The 15534-nt window shown below is 45.4% G+C and overlaps 1 protein-coding gene across 1 annotated transcript in view; it reads left to right on the plus strand.

Moving 5' to 3' along the window:
* Positions 1–6227: 6227 nt before the first annotated feature.
* The window catches only part of CREBRF (CREB3 regulatory factor), an 85136-nt gene continuing 75829 nt past the window's right edge, over positions 6228–15534 (plus strand). The window contains exon 1 of the mRNA XM_003900528.5: positions 6228–6355. The gene's annotated coding sequence lies outside the window, so the exon portion shown is untranslated. The remainder of the gene's footprint in view (positions 6356–15534) is intronic.

Genomic DNA, 15534 nt, shown 5'->3' on the forward strand with positions numbered 1-15534 from the left:
AACTTCTGGCCTCAAGGAATCCTCCCGCCTCAGCCTTCCAAAGTGTTGGGATTACAGGTGTGAGCCACCACACCCGGCCTAAGACTGGCTGTCATGCTGATGGGTTGTCATGGCAACAGGAAAGTGCTGTAGCTAGCTCACCTGTAGCCAGCTCACCTGTGGCCTGTGGCCAGAATCCCTCTGGTTTTATCTGTAGGTAGATCCTGAGACATGGGAACTGAGTAATGAGAAGGAAACTTGGTCCTTCCTCCTGGTACTGCCTCTCTTAACATAGGACAGGAGGCAGGAAATACTGGGTAGAAGAGAGTGGTTCTCTCTTCTAGATGCCAGCTACAGCTGGCATTCAGGTCTGTTGATGTGCTTTACGTCCCACTATTGTGGTTTCAGAATGTTGTACCCATTTACATTACACTTTTCATCTTGGAGTCTGGACCTTGTGAAAACAAGATGAAAACTCAAAGTTAAAAAAAAACTGTTGGCCATAGTCCCAAGTTTTGCTGTCACATGAGGGCAATCTATGACTTTGTGGATTTGTGGGTTAAAAAAAATACTTTGGATAATAGGATGCCCTAACTTCATCATCAATTTTCCGAACTTCGGCAGCCTCTCTGAACAATTGACTTCCTTCACTTGGGAATCTAACGTCACTGGGTTAATCGGATTGGGTTATTTGGTCCACGCCTTCATTTGCACTTCAACAAACTATTCTCAAGGCTACAGGTCTTGATCTTCTTATCGATCTGTTTCTCCACTTTGTTTTTATCATCCTACTTCTGACCTCATCAACAAAATGTCTTACTGTACCTGTCATTTGGGAGTATTTTCTATAACAAATGCTAAATTGTTTTCACTCCTTAGCTTCCTGGTTTGCTATCAGTTAGAGTTGCTGATACTACCAGTGTATGTTCAGCTCAGCACTGACAAGATGAAACAAAACAAAAAAGCCATAGCAGCTATTAGTTGTCCTAGGAGTTTCCAGTCTTAGTGAAACAGTCAAAACAATGTTGAGAGGAATGCTGCCTTGGAAGATAACAGAATCCCAAAGCCCTCTGAGTCGCTGGCTGCCTTCTCTTTGCCAGGCTACTTTCCCTTCTCTGCTGCTTCTCTGCTAAGAAGCTTCCAGGCACGTCCCTCCCTGTAAAGTGGAGAAGGGGGGCATCTATTTTTAAATTTTATTTACAATTTATTCTGAGTCTTGCTCTGTTGCCCAGGCTGCAGTGCAGTGGCGTAGTCTCGGCTCACTGACCTCCGCCTCCCGGGTTCCAGCAATTCTCCTGCCTCAGCCTCCCAAGCAGCTGGGATTGCAGGCGCCTTCCACCACGCCCGGCTAAATTTTTCTATTTTTAATAGAGACGGGGGCTTCACCATGTTGGCCAGGCTGGTCTCAAACTCCTGAACTTGTGATCTGCCTGCCTCAGCCTCCCAAATCGCTGGGATTACAGGCGTGAGCCACCGTGCCCGGCCTAAATTTTATTTTAAATACAGATAGGGTTTCACCATGTTGTTCAGGCTGGTCTTAAATGCCTGGGTCAAGTAATCCTCCTGCCTCAGCCTCCCAAAATGCTGTGATTACAGGCGTGAGCCACCATGCCCAGCTGGGGGTATCTATTATGCATCAGGCCCTGCATTTAATCCTCAGAATCAACCTGTGAGGCAAGTTATTACAGAAATTAAGGAACAGACAGGTTAGTTACTTATTCAAGTAAGTTTTTCTAGCAAAAAGGTGGTACTGAAATGCATATGCGTCCTGCTCTTAACAACCCTCTAAGGGCTCCCTTCTGATGAGCTCTGTGTTGGATTTTGGGGTCAGTCTCCTCCACCAGGTTCTGAGCTCCTCCAGGGCAAGGATTGTATCTTCAGTGCACACATGAGGCACTCCACAGACGTCAGTTTATTTCTCTCCCGTTCCTATTCCTAACCCCCGCCCATCACTAAACACAGGCTGGAAGATGGTTATCTAATGAAGTGCTTTGCATTCTTTCTTCATAACTCGAGGATTTGTGTTTATGCCCACTTGATTTTATTGAAGAAATAGTATCAACACACATGATATGAATAATACAAAGCAGTAAGTACATTAAGTGCTTAGTTCGGCGGTAGAGGAAAGGAGATTAATGAGGGCAGAAACAGACATGGTAGAAACAGATTCCATGAAAGAGGTGAGATCTTGAGCCATGGAGGTTGAGCAGAATTTAGATATTAATCTGTCCATTCAGACCACAAGCAGGCTCCTATTCTGTAGTAGGACTGGTGCTAGGTAAGTGAAATGGGATGGGGTGAGGAATCAGGGTAAATAAATGGGAGACTAGAGAAGGATATTTGGGACCAATGGTAGTGCTTTCTGTGGAAGTAAGAAACCGAGGCTCAGAGCTGTCACATGAAGAACACTGTGTCCTCTTGAGAGATCAGGCAGTGGGAAGAACTGACCCTTCTTCTTCCCCCAAATAATTATTTTCTTTTATTTCATTTTTAAAAGATTAGTCAAGTGCTGTAGTCAGGGAAAAGAGCAGAACAAGGAGTTCCATCTGTAACTAACTATGAACAATAGAGATAATTCACTACCTTTGGACCAGCCCAAATAATTTTTTTTTTTTTTTTTTGAGACGGAGTTTTGCTCTTGTTGCCCAGGCTGGAGTACAATGACATGTTCTCAGCTCACTGCAACCTCTGACTCCCAGGTTCAAGCGATTCTCCTGCCTCAGCCTCCCGAGTAGCTGGAATTACAGACACCTGCCATCACGCCAGGCTAATTTTTGTATTTTTATTTATTTTATTTATTTATTTTTTTGAGACAGAGTCTCGTTCTGTAGCCCAGGCTGGAGTGCAATGGTGCGATCTCACCTCACTGCAAGCTCTGCCTCCTGGGTTCATGCCATTCTCCTGCCTCAGCCTCCCTAGTAGCTGGGACTACACATGCCCACCACCACGCCCGGCTATTTTTTTTTGCATTTTTAGTAGAGACGGGGTTTCACTATGTTGGTCAGGCTGGTCTTGAACTCTTGACTTCAAGTGAGCCACCCGCCTCGGCCTCCCAAAGTGCTGGAATTACAGGCATGAGCCACCATGCCCAGCCCCAGATAATATTTTTGGTAAGATGAACGAAGGATGGAGGCCAACTGCCAACCATCAATCAGTATCTCTTTTCAATTCACTCCAGTCTTCTCAGAAAGAAAATCAAGTTTTTAGTGTCAGAAGGACACAGCTTTTCCTGGAGATCTTCCAGCTTTGAGTTAATTAATCTCACTTCTAAAGCTGTGAAGTCTTATTTAACAAATCACACAGGCCTAGAGGGGTCGGGAAAGAAAACATTTAGACTTGAAATAACACTCTCTTAAAAGATGTCTATCTGAGCAGCAGGCAGAGCTCAATCTACTGTAATGAAGATTTACACACAGTGCAAATTTATGACCTACAGGTCATATGGAAAATTAGGACCCGTGCCAACCATTTTAATTCTTTCAGGATGTGGGCTCAGTGTTGAAGTTAAAAAGATCATAGAGAATACCCAGTTTTAGTCCTGATCCCTTGTGGTGAAGAAATTGGAACTCAGAGAGGTCACCTTGGATCTTATAGTTAGTGGTACAGCTCAAATTGGAGTCTTGGCTCCAAGAACAGTGTTCCAAACACATGAAGGTTTAAACCAGGTAAAATGCCTGCACATACAAAGGATACCTCTGGAAGAAGACACAGAATGTGGGTAACTGTGGTTCCCTCTGAGAAGGGAAAATGAGTAGCCAAGAAACAGGAACAGGACAGAGACTTAATATTCACTGAATACTTTTTTGTGCCTTTTGAATTTTGTACCGCGTATATATGTTAGCTAATCGAAAATAAAAAAATTACTTTAAGAATGAAAAGGAGTTAAGTATCTATTGCTTTGTTTCCCCCCGTTGTATCATATTTGTGTAAAGCGTGTTTTTTCTGACTCATGCTATTCCGGTATGTAAATTATTCCGCAGGAGCCAGGTTAAACACTTTGAAAGTGGTGATGCCAGTTGGTTACTACTTTGTGGCTAGAACAAGAAGCCAATGATATTAGAGAGTTCCAACTTCCTGCCAACTTTGACTGTGACAGAATCTGGCAGGATAAAACCCAGAGAAACACAAATCAATTCAGAGCCAGTGATTTCATTCATTTCGGAGCAGGATATAGTAATTAACAAACCTTGATGGAAAGGTCTCCTTTAGCCAAAACCTCATCCTTTCCAAGACAACGGAAGAGGGAAAGGTGGGAATCCAATGTGATTCACTAGTAAACACCTTCAGTGGGCCGAGTCTCACACTAGGAGATAAACCTGGCTGCCCACTGACTCCAAGGAACTGCCCGGTAGAGGAGATGAACATGCCTGTGTCCAGACGGCAGTGTATCAATGGAAGGTCTAATAATCTCCTGGAGCCTTTTCAAATATAGTATCACAAAAGAGGATGGTCTGTCACGTACGCCGGGGAGATTTAATGCGTGAATCTCACGTGAATGAGTCAAGGGAACTTGGCTCAAACGTCCCAAGCTAGTTTTTCTCTTTTTCAATTTTAAATTCCAGTTGATGTGGAAAATTAGAATGTGGTGTGTGTTAGACTTAAAAAAATTATAATCCAGGTACTCACTGGGCAGTAGGGGAAATCCTCATTCCTTCATTGGGCATGCAGGCCCTACTATGTGGTTGGTATTGTGGGGGCTACAGAGATTTATGCTTTTACTTTCCTGTTAGGTACCTACATATAGCTATCTATTAATTTTGTGTACAGAAGTATTATTTTAGTGGCTGTTAACCTGCTAAAGTCTAAAGTTATCTGTACTTGCTATTTAGTCTACAGTACATCTTCCAAATGATGCCCTTAAACAATTTAATAATTCAACTATTCATTAAGTGCTTACTATATGCCAGGCACTCTGATAAGTGCTTTATATGAATTATTTCACTTAGTTCTCATATCAACCCCAGAAAGTACTAACGGAGGAGGAAATTGAGCTTCACAGAGGTTAATTTGTGTTGCTTTACACGTGGTGAAACAAGCATTCAAATCCAGACTATTCATTCAACCAGTGTGCAATGACTGCCTATGTGCCAGGCATGGAAGGTACAGGATAAACACTGCCCAGTCCCTGCTCTCCTGATGATTATGATCTGTGCGTCTTTTTCATTCCAAAGTCCATGGTTCTGACAACGACACTATACTACTTCTCAAAATCTGTGCAAAAGGGAGTCACATTTTCAAAGGCGATTCCTCCCGATAGAAACCTGGGCAGGCGTCTTTATTCCCCAATCCTCCTTTCCCTGTGCTTACTAAAATCAAATTTCTGTTGTGTGTTCGTATCAATTCCGTGCCTTTAAGATGTATAAAAAGCATCTGGAAGAATAGGCTGTGATAAAAGACAAGGGCTCCAGCCCTAGCTAGTTCACTTACTAGCCGCCTGACCTCCCGCAAGCGACTTAACTCCTCTCAGCCTTAATTTTCCTGTCTGAAAAATGGATATATTACTACTGCACGTGCTTGCAGGGAAAACTCATTGAGACGACAAGCCCACCACATAGTACTCGTTCAATAAAGGGACGCTGTTGTTATTAAGAGGATCAGGAAGTGCAAGAAAACCTCAGGACCATGTGTCACGGAGGCTTGTCTAGGCGCTTCTGTAATAGTGGCATTCTGTTCGTGCAGTCGTATACGGGTCTCTCTCTTCAAAGGTGCACGCAGTCTGATTGATCCCTGTGTCTCGGAATCCGTGCTAAATATTGAGTCGGTGAATGAATGAACGAACGACAAAAGGTAAGGTTTGTCTCTCAATTAAGACGTTCAGATGGGGAGACGGTCCATCACCCAGGTCATCGATACAATCCCCCTACTAATGAAGTTAGTTACTTCAAGTTTCAGTGAACTTAAACTACAAAATGGGCAAACGGACACCTCAGATCTCACAGCGCAGTACTGAGATCTGATAAAACGCTGGATTTCAAGCCTTTGTAAAAGGAACATCCTCTCCCAACCTGGGCGTGCTGCCGGGTATCGGAGACGTCCCCGCCCACACTGCAGAGGCCGGCGCCGAGCCCCCGCTCCGCCCTCTCTTCCTGGTTTTTCCCGGCAACCCGCCCCTCTGGCGACACGTGACAGGGGTGCCCGGCCGGACCCAGCCCCTGATTGGCCGGGCTGTGGAACGCCTCGCGATTGGCCCGAGGCCGGCGGGCCCCCGCCTCCCTCCTCCTCCTCGCCGCGGCCCACGTGAGGGGGGCGAGTCACGCGATTTCCGGGAACCCGTCAGGAAGGACATAAACAAAACAAACCCGAGGCAGCATGGAGAGGGGCCGTGGCCCCTGCAGCGGAACCGGACCCAGTCCCTGAGCCGCCCCTACACCCACAGGTGAGCGCCGCCACCCGCTGCCCGGAGCCCCCAGGGGCCTGGGCTGGGGGACGAGCGGAGCGGGGGGCAGAGGGCCGCTTGCCTAGGCGGCAGCAGCGCTGGGGCTCTGGGCCGGGCCGGCGCGGGGCGGGGGCCGGGACCACGGCCGAGTGCGAGGGCGCGCGGGCCTTAGGCCACCGCCTGCGGGTCACGGGGGCTCCGCTCCCCTCCCCCACCCCCGGCCCGGGACGGTTACATAAAAGCGCGGGGCGGCGGTAGATGGGACACGCGGGCGGGCAGTAGGTTAGGCCGGGGGTGGGCAGCGCCGGGCGTCCGTCCTGCCGGGCCGCCCGGCCCTTCCCCGCTGCCTCCGAGCCCGGGGCCGCTGCTGCCGGCGTCGGCCTGTCAGAGAAGAGAGCGGGTGGGAGGGGCCCGAGAGGGGAGGGGAGGCGAGACTGGCGGGGGAGGAGGGGAGAGAGGGGCGTGTGAGGAAGGGCCGGGGCCGCGGAGGTTGGAGCCAGGCTGGCAGGAGATGAGGAGGCGCGGGCTGGGGGTAGGGGGGTCCAAGCAGGGCGTCTCGGGGGTAGCCGCTCCCCCTTCTGTCCCCGCCTCGGAGGCGACGGGCGAGAGGGGCCTCCCTCCCGGGATTTGTTTATATGTCTTCTCAAAGCAGCTTGAAGCGGCTCAGGGGCGGAGCCCTCGGAGCTGAGTGGCAGGCTCTGGCGTCCAATGGACCGGGCTGATGGAGACTTCTGCACCAATGGGCGTGGGGGAGGCGGTGCCGCGGGGGCCACCACCTTGTTAGGCTGTGCCGGAGGTGGGCCGGGCGGGGCGGCCATGTTAGATGGGAGGGGACCAGTGGTGGTGGGTCACTGAGAGGGGAGGAGACAGGGCAAAGGGCGAGGGAGCCGGGCCGGGGGTGTTTCGGGTGTCCGAAGGCGAGTCCGATCGGACCAGGAAGTAGCTCAGGGGAGCCTGACCCCGACCCGCCTTTCTCCTCACACGAGCTGAGGAGGCAGGGAAGTACCGAGGGCAGTCAAGCCTCCCCTGGGGGTGGTTCCTGGGACTAGATGGAGCTCAGTCTCTGGATTCTCCCTCTTTCTTGGCCCTATGCTTCCTGACAGACCTGGCCGCCAAACCCTGTAATCGCCCTCCTGTTAACCCAAGAAAGCAAATCTTTCTGCCGTTTCTGAGCTGGCTTGAGCCTTAAGACTACCTTAAGGAGGTACTTGGATAAATAGCGGTCTGAATTTCTGTACCAGGCCTCAGATAAGAGACAGAGAGTGAGGGGGAAGTTTTGCTTTTCTCAATTTTATAAAAGAAAACGGGACTAGAAAAGCTGAGAAAGTTGAGGGCTGGGCGGGGTTTCTCTTCCCGCCCCCCCCCCATCAGGATGCCTTTTAAAGATTAGGCCCCGTGCTCGTCCTAGTCTTAGTAGTAATTTGCCCCTCTTGCTAACATAAGTTGGTAGCCCACATTAATCAGCTTCTTGAGAAAACTGAGCCCAGAGAAAGTTATTTAGTTTCGAAGGTTCTTTAGGACTTTCTCTTGCGAATACCCTGCAGGTGAAAAATAGGATCAAGGCCTGGAATTTCTTTTCTTTTTTTTTAAAAAGCAGAAAACAAGACTTCTGTGTAAATCTTGTGATCTGTCGTAAACTAGTTGTCACTTGATTGTACTTTTAAATATCTTTAATCTTTTAATCCAAAATAGCTAGGATATACACCAGAGGCAGGGGAAAATGGTATGAATAATTTGAAAATAACTTATTTTAATCTAATTGTATTATGATTATTTTGGCATCCTTTTGGCCTTGTTAAATGCTTAATTTAGGCTTGTGTTTACGTCGGATTACAACCTGTGGCTACATTGGTATTGTCAATGGTACCAAACTATTGATGCATCTTTGGTTAAGTACTTAGGCGTAGGAACATGCCTTGGATAGATCGTGCAGGGGCTAATCAAGAGTTAGCTGTATTAAGAATTTGCTTTATCTTCTATTTTATTAGCTGGAGAAAAAGAATAATTGGTAAATGATTCATCAATTTTTTTTTTTTTTTTTTGAGACGGAGTCTCGCTCTCGCCCAGGCTGGAGTGCAGTGGCGCCATCTTGGCTCACTGCAAGCTCCGCCTCCCGGGTTCACACCATTCTCCTGCCTCAGCCTCTGGAGTAACTGGGACTACAGGCGCCCGCCATCACGCCCGGCTAATTTTTTTGTATTTTTAGTAGAGACGCGGTTTCACGGTGGTAGCCAGGATGGTCTTGATCTCCGAATCTCGTGATCCAGCTGCTTCGGCCTCCCAAAGTGCTGGGATTACAGGCGTGAGCCACCGCGCCCAGGCTTTTTTTTTTTTTTTTTTGTGACAGAGTCTCGCTCTGTCGCCCAGGCTGGAGTGTAGTGGCGCGATGTCGGCTCACTGCAAGCTCCGCCTTCCAGGTTCACGCCATTCTCCTGCCTCAGCCTCCTGAGTAGCTAGAATTACAGGCGCCCGCTGCCACGCCCAGCTAATTTTTTTTTGTATTTTTTAGTAGAGACGGGGTTTCACCGTGTTAGCCAGGATGGTCTCCATCTCCTGACCTTGTGATCCGCCCGCCTCGGCCTCCCAAAGTACTGGGATTACAGGCGTGAGCCACCGCGCCCGGCCTGTATTTTTAATAGAGACGGGGTTTCACCATGCTGGTCAGGCTAGTGTCGAACTTCTGGCCTCAGGTGATCCACCCATCTCGGCTTCCAAAGTGCTGGGATTAGAGGTGTGAGCTACTGCGCCTGGCCTGATTCATCAGTTTTTGTAGTTCTTTGGCATGACTGACTCGGTTCTGTTAATAATGATACATGAAAACATCCCTGATTATTTGATAAACTTGAATTCTTAAGTATAACTTTTGGGGTCAATAAGGGTATTAGCTTATTTATCAGTTCTTATTTTTTTCTTTCTTTTTTTTTTTTTTTTTTTGGAGACGGAGTTTCCCTCTTGTCGCCCAGGCTGGAGTGCAGCGGGAAGATCTCGGCTCACTGCAATCTCCGCCTCCCGGGTTCAAGCGATTCTCCTGCCTCACCCTCCCCAGTAGCTGGGACTACAGGTGCGTGCCACCATGCCCAGCTAATTTTTTGTATTTTTAATAGAGACGGGGTTTCACCATGCTGGTCAGGCTGGTCTTGAACTTCTGGCCTCAGGTGATCCACCCACCTCGGCTTCCAAAGTGCTGGGATTACAGGCGTGAGCTACTGCGCCTGGCCTGATTCATCAATTTTTGTAGTTCTTTGGCATGACTGACTCAGTTCTGTTACTAATGATACATGAAAACATCCCTGATTATTTGATAAACTTGAGTTGTTAAGTATAACTTTTGGGGTCAATAAGGGTATTAGCTTATTTACCAGTTCTTATTTTTCTTTTCTTTTTTTTTTTTTCCGAGTTTTGCTCTTGTCACCCAGGCCGGAGTGCAGTGGGAAGATCTCGGCTCACTGCAATCTCTGCCTCCCCGGTTCAAGCAATTCTGCCTAGCCTCCTGAATAGCTGGGATTACAGGTGCCCGCCACCACACCCGACTAATTTTGTATTTTTAGTAGAGACGGGGTTTCACCATGTTGGCCAGGCTGGTCTTGAACTCCTGACCTCAGGTGATCTGCCCGCCTTGGCCTCGCAAAGATTACAGGCGTGAGCCACCACGCCTGGCATGTCAGTTCTTATTTTATCAGGTGGCATTGTGTTGCTTTTGAAACCTTAGCCCTTACAATGCCCTAGTTTAACAGAGAAGTATAGTGAAAATTAAAATAAAAATTTTATTGATACCTAGAATTTTCATTGATACCTAGAATATTCCAGGCAGTTTTCATTGTTGCATTGGTCGATAAAGTCAATCAATTAGCATTGCTTATATAATGCTCTCTTATTCTGAGAATGGCAAATAGATGCAATAGAACTTATTTGAGTATAATTCTTTCATATGACTGGTATATCAGCTTTGGGATTTTTATGTTCATAAACATAGAAGAGGTTAAATACTTCCAGAAGAGAGTCTGGATGCTCGATTTACCATCATTCTCTGTCTGTCATGGCAGGTGAAAGCAAACTTTTATATAGACAATGTTCTACTTAGTTTACAGGGTGGATGTGTGTGGGTTCTAGGATACTAGTGTGAGAAGTAAAGGAATAACTAGCATGGTTCCTGGTGGTGGTTAACTAAATACAAGTGACGAGTACAGTAAGTTTGTGTATTGATTCTATTAATGTAACTCAGTTTTTAAAAGATAAAGAGCTAAAATTACTGTTTGCTTTTAAAGCTTAATTTTCGGTCAAGATCGGCATTTATATATTTATTTAAAAAATACATATATATATTTTTTTGAGACGGAGTCTAACTCCGTCGCCCAGGCTGGAGTGTGGTGGCATGATCCTGGCGCACTGCAACCTCCGTTTCCTGGGTTCAAGCGATTATTCTGCCTCAGCCTCCTGAATAGCTAGGATTACAGGCGTACCCCGCTATGCCCAGCTGATTTTTGTATTTTCAGTGGAGACAGAGTTTCACCAAGTTGGCCAGGCTGGTCTTGAACTCCTGATCTTAAATGATCCGCCCGCAGTGGCCTCCCAAAGTGCTGGGATTACAGGTATGAGCCACTGTGGCCCCCCCACCCCGGCCTCAGTTTTGTGATTTTGAAATAAATCCTTGCAGGGTTGAACTTGGATTTTTTTAAGAAACAATTCACTGATACTTTCAGCATATTCAGTAGCTCATTTGGGGATAGATAAACTCTTAGACTAGACATAAATTTGTGAGATAATTGGTTCTGATTATTTTAAGACAAGAGTTGACAGACTTTTTTTTTGTACAGGATCAAATAGTTAATATTTAGGCTTTTTCAGCCTTATAGTCTCTTCCACAACTACTCAACTTTGCAATCTGTAGCATGAAAACAGCTGTAGAAAATATGTTCTGCATATTTTTGGGCTGTATTCCAATAAAACTTTATTTACAAGATCAGGCTGTGCCTCTATTTGTGCTTCCACGGCTATAGTTTTGTCAACCCCTGTTGTAAGACATCAGTCACTGAGGTTTTTTTTGTTTGTTTGTTTGTTTGTTTTTTGAGACGGAGTCTAGTTCCGTCCCCCAGGCTGGAGTGCAGTCGCACGATCTCGGCTCACTGCAACCTCCGCCTCCCAGATTCAAGTGATTCTCCTGCCTCAGCCTTCCAAGTAGCTGGGATTACAGGCGCCTGCCATAGCGCCCAGCTAATTTTCGTATTTTTAGTAGAGATGGAGTTTCACTGTGTTGGTCCGGCTGGTCTCAATCTCCTGACTTCGTAATCTGCCTGCCTCGGCCTCCCACAGTGCTGGGATTACAGGGGTGAGCCACCACCCCCGGCCCAGTCATTGAGCTTTAAGTACTTAGATGTTAAGGTATTTCAGAATATACAAATAGACACTTTAGGTAAATTTGAGCATTTGTAGATTGTACACATCTCCTGCCTTGAAGAATTTTTAGTACAAGAGCATATGGCAACATTGTATTTTGTATTTTTACTTCATTTACATATAAATGTTTTCTTGAAAAGCTGTTTAAAGCAAATATTGGTACAAATCTTGTTGATTTTAGAGACGCATTCTGATTGAAAAAACTTTGGCCTTAAGATATATTCAGGATATGGTTGTCTTGAGGTTTCCAAGCACATTTAGCATATAATCCTTAACAAAACTGGCTGTTTCAAGAGATGATAGTCACGTAAATAGTCAACACATGTAGTTCTTATATTCAAATATACAGTTAACTTAGAAGCTATGAAGACATTGAGTGCTTATTGCCTGAGATGCTTGAAGAATTAAAGAGAGAAGGATGATTTTTCCAGGCCCAAAAGGTACAGGTTACCTCCTCTCTTTTTTCGGGGAAAATGTCAAGTCGTGCTAAGTGCCTAGTGAAGCAGAGGTGCCATAATCTAAAAATATAACTGGCAAATACTTAATTTTTTTGATAGCTTTTGCTTTGTTTTTAATGTAATATTTCACCATTTTTGTTGACTTGAACTGGATTTCAAGTGGAAGCATAAAAGTTTAGAAAAGAGAATAAATTGACCTTTATGAACTGAAAAACATGTGGCCCGCAATCTTGTTTCTGGTTCTAGCTAGCCTAGGTTCTGGCTGGATGACTACAGATAATCTCAGTTTATTAATTTGTAGTGGTAGGGATTAATGATGTTTTCCATCTCACAAGGGGATACTGGGAAATTTTTAGTTACTATATTCTTAAACTCTTGTAGTTTGAATATGCTAATATTTTGGGCTGCTTGAAACCACTTCTGAAATCTGGATTCGATTTTCTCTTGGCTTATTTGTCTTCTTATTAAACTGTGAGCTCCTTGAGGTCGGAGTCTGTGTTTTATTTCTATATATTCACTGCCTCACACTGTGCCTGATACCTTTTAGTGCTCTTGAACTGTTTAAATGAATGCATGCATTGCTAAGAACCGCTTATCTGGTAAGTAATAAAGTCTACTATTAGAGATGTTGGGCTTTTCTTAGTTAGAAGGGAGGAATTAATCACCATCTGTTCAAACAAAAAGCCTTCATTCTAAAATTGATCCGTTCTTTTAAGAAAGTTTTTAGAGAAGCTATTTTGATGATGTTTAAAAATCTCTTTAATTTCTTTGTTAATTTGTTTTCAGATGAACTCCATTAGTTAGACTTATTGAATATTCCTTGCAGGTATTAAAAAAAAAAAAGTTGTGCTTTGTTCTTTGGATTTGTCCTATTTGGCAAATATGGATGGAATCTCTTATTTCATGTAGGTTTGGGATAATTTTTCATCTGCATAGTAGGATCTTTTTTTTTTTTTTTAGGGGGGCACTGTAAAATCATTCTTGCTAATAAGGCTGACTCACCTTTGTGGGGTAGGCTAGGATTTGGAGCGAGTTTGATGCAGGGTGTGGCAATGGTATCACTAGCCAAGCCTTATATGCATTTTTACCAATTTATGACCTTTCCTCCAAAGTCTATGTTGTAACTCTCCTTCCTAAACAGCTTTCTAAACTACTGCTTTCCCTACTTACTCTTGGCAACTTAAATCATCCTCCACTCTGTCCTTTCAACACCAAAACCACTTTTATATCTTTTGGGTATTATTGATTTTGAGAATTTCCTATGAAAGCCTCACAAATTTGCTGTTTTCTTTTTCTCTCTTTTTTTTCTTTTTCTCTCTTTTTTTTTTTTGAGACAGAGTCTCACTCTGTTGCCCAGGCTGGAGTGCAGTGGCGCGATCTCAGCTCACTGCTACCTCCTCTTCCCTGGGTTCAAGCAATTTTCTTGTCTCAGCCTCCTGAGTAGCTGGTATTACAGGAGCACGTCACCACACTCAGCTAATTTTTTTGTATTTTTAGTAGAAATGGGGTTTCGCCATGTTGGCCAGGCTGGTCTTGAACTCCTGACCTCAGGTGATCCACCCGCCTTCACCTCTCAAAGTGCTGAGATTACAGGCGTGAGCCACTGTGCCTGGCCTGCTGATTTCTTTTTCTTATTTTTTAATTTCTTTTTTTTTTTTTTTTTTTTTGAGACAGAGTCTTGCTCTGCCGCCCAGGCTGGAGTGCAGTGGCATGATCTTGGCTCACTGCAAGCTCCGCCTCCCGGGTTCATGCCATTCTCCTGCCTCAGCCTCCCGAGTAGCTGGGACTACAGGCGCCCGCCACCTCGCCCGGCTAGTTTTTTTTTTGTATTTTTTAGTAGAGACGGGGTTTCACCGTGTCAGCCAGGATGGTCTCGATCTCCTGACCTCGTGATCCGCCCGTCTCGGCCTCCCAAAGTGCTGGGATTACAGGCTTGAGCCACCGCGCCCGGCCTATTTTTTAATTTCTTAATTAAAAAATATTTTTTTCTTGTTTTTTTTAATTTTTTTTTTTGAGACTAGAGTCTCACTCTGTCAACCAGGCTGGAGTGCAGTGGCGCGATCTCTGCTCACTGCAACCTTCGCATCCTGGGTTCAAGCAATTCCCCTGCCTCAGCCTCCCAAGTAACTGGGACTACAGGCATCTGCCACCATGCCCAGCTAATTTTTATATTTTTAGTAGAGTCAGGGTTTCACCATGTTGGCCGGGCTGGTCTCGAACTCCTGACCTCAAGCCATCTGCCCACCTTGGCCTCCCAAAGTACTGGGATTACAGGCGTGAGCCAATGCATTGGCCTAAAATTTTTCTTCTTAAAGACTAGTGTGATAGTAAAGCTTGCTGGTTTTTTTTTTTTTTTTTTTTTTTTTTTTTTACCTTCCATTTTTTTTTTTAGATTCTTGTGCATTTGTTTTCTTCAGTGTAATGTTTTGTCCTGAGGGTTTGAGGTGCTCCTTTTATACAAGCAGTTTCTTTTTTGGCTGCTGATGGAATTGCTGCCTTTTTTATTATAGGTTAGTCATTTACTGAGAAATTTAAAGCATTACAAAAATAAAACATTTAAAAAGGTCTTTGATGATATGGGGGGGAGGAATTAGGGGTAGGGTAGATGTACTTTTGAAAATATTCACTGTAGAATTCCTTAAAACAGCAAGGCTTCTAACATCCTAGTGGTGTGGTATAAATGAGGTGGACTCGTACAGTTTTTGTTGTTGTTGTTTTTTGAGACAGGTTCTTGCTCTGTCACCCAGGCTGAAGTGCAGGGGCACGATCATGGCTCACTGCAGCGTTGACTTTCCAGGCTCAAGCAATCATCCTGCCTCAGTCTCCTGAGCCTCCTGAGTATCTGGGACTACAGGTGCGCATCACCACACCTGGCTAATTTTTTTTTTTTTTTTTTTTTTTTTTGAGACAGAGTCTTGCTTTGTCACCCAGGCTGGAGTGCAATGGCACACTTTTGGTTCACTGCAACCTCCACCTCCCAGATTCAAGCGAGTCTCCTGCCTCAGCCTTCCGAGTAGCTGGGATTGCTGGGATGCATCACCATGCCCAACTAATTTTGTATTTTTAGTAGAGTTGAGGTTTCTCCATGTTGGTCAGGCTGGTCATGAACTTTCCACGCAAGGTGATCCACCCGCCTTGGCCTCCCAAAGTGCTGGGATTACAGGTGTGAGCCACCGCGTCTGGCCCACCTGGCTAATTTAAAAAATTCTTTGTAGAGAGAGAATTTTACTGTGTTGCCCAGGCTGGTCTTGAACTCCTGAACTCAAGTGACCCTCCTACATCAGCCTCCCAAAGTGTTGGGGTTACAGGTGTGAGCCACTGTACCCA

This window comes from Papio anubis, chromosome 5 (assembly GCF_008728515.1).
Source record: "Papio anubis isolate 15944 chromosome 5, Panubis1.0, whole genome shotgun sequence".
Lineage (NCBI taxonomy): Eukaryota > Metazoa > Chordata > Mammalia > Primates > Cercopithecidae > Papio > Papio anubis.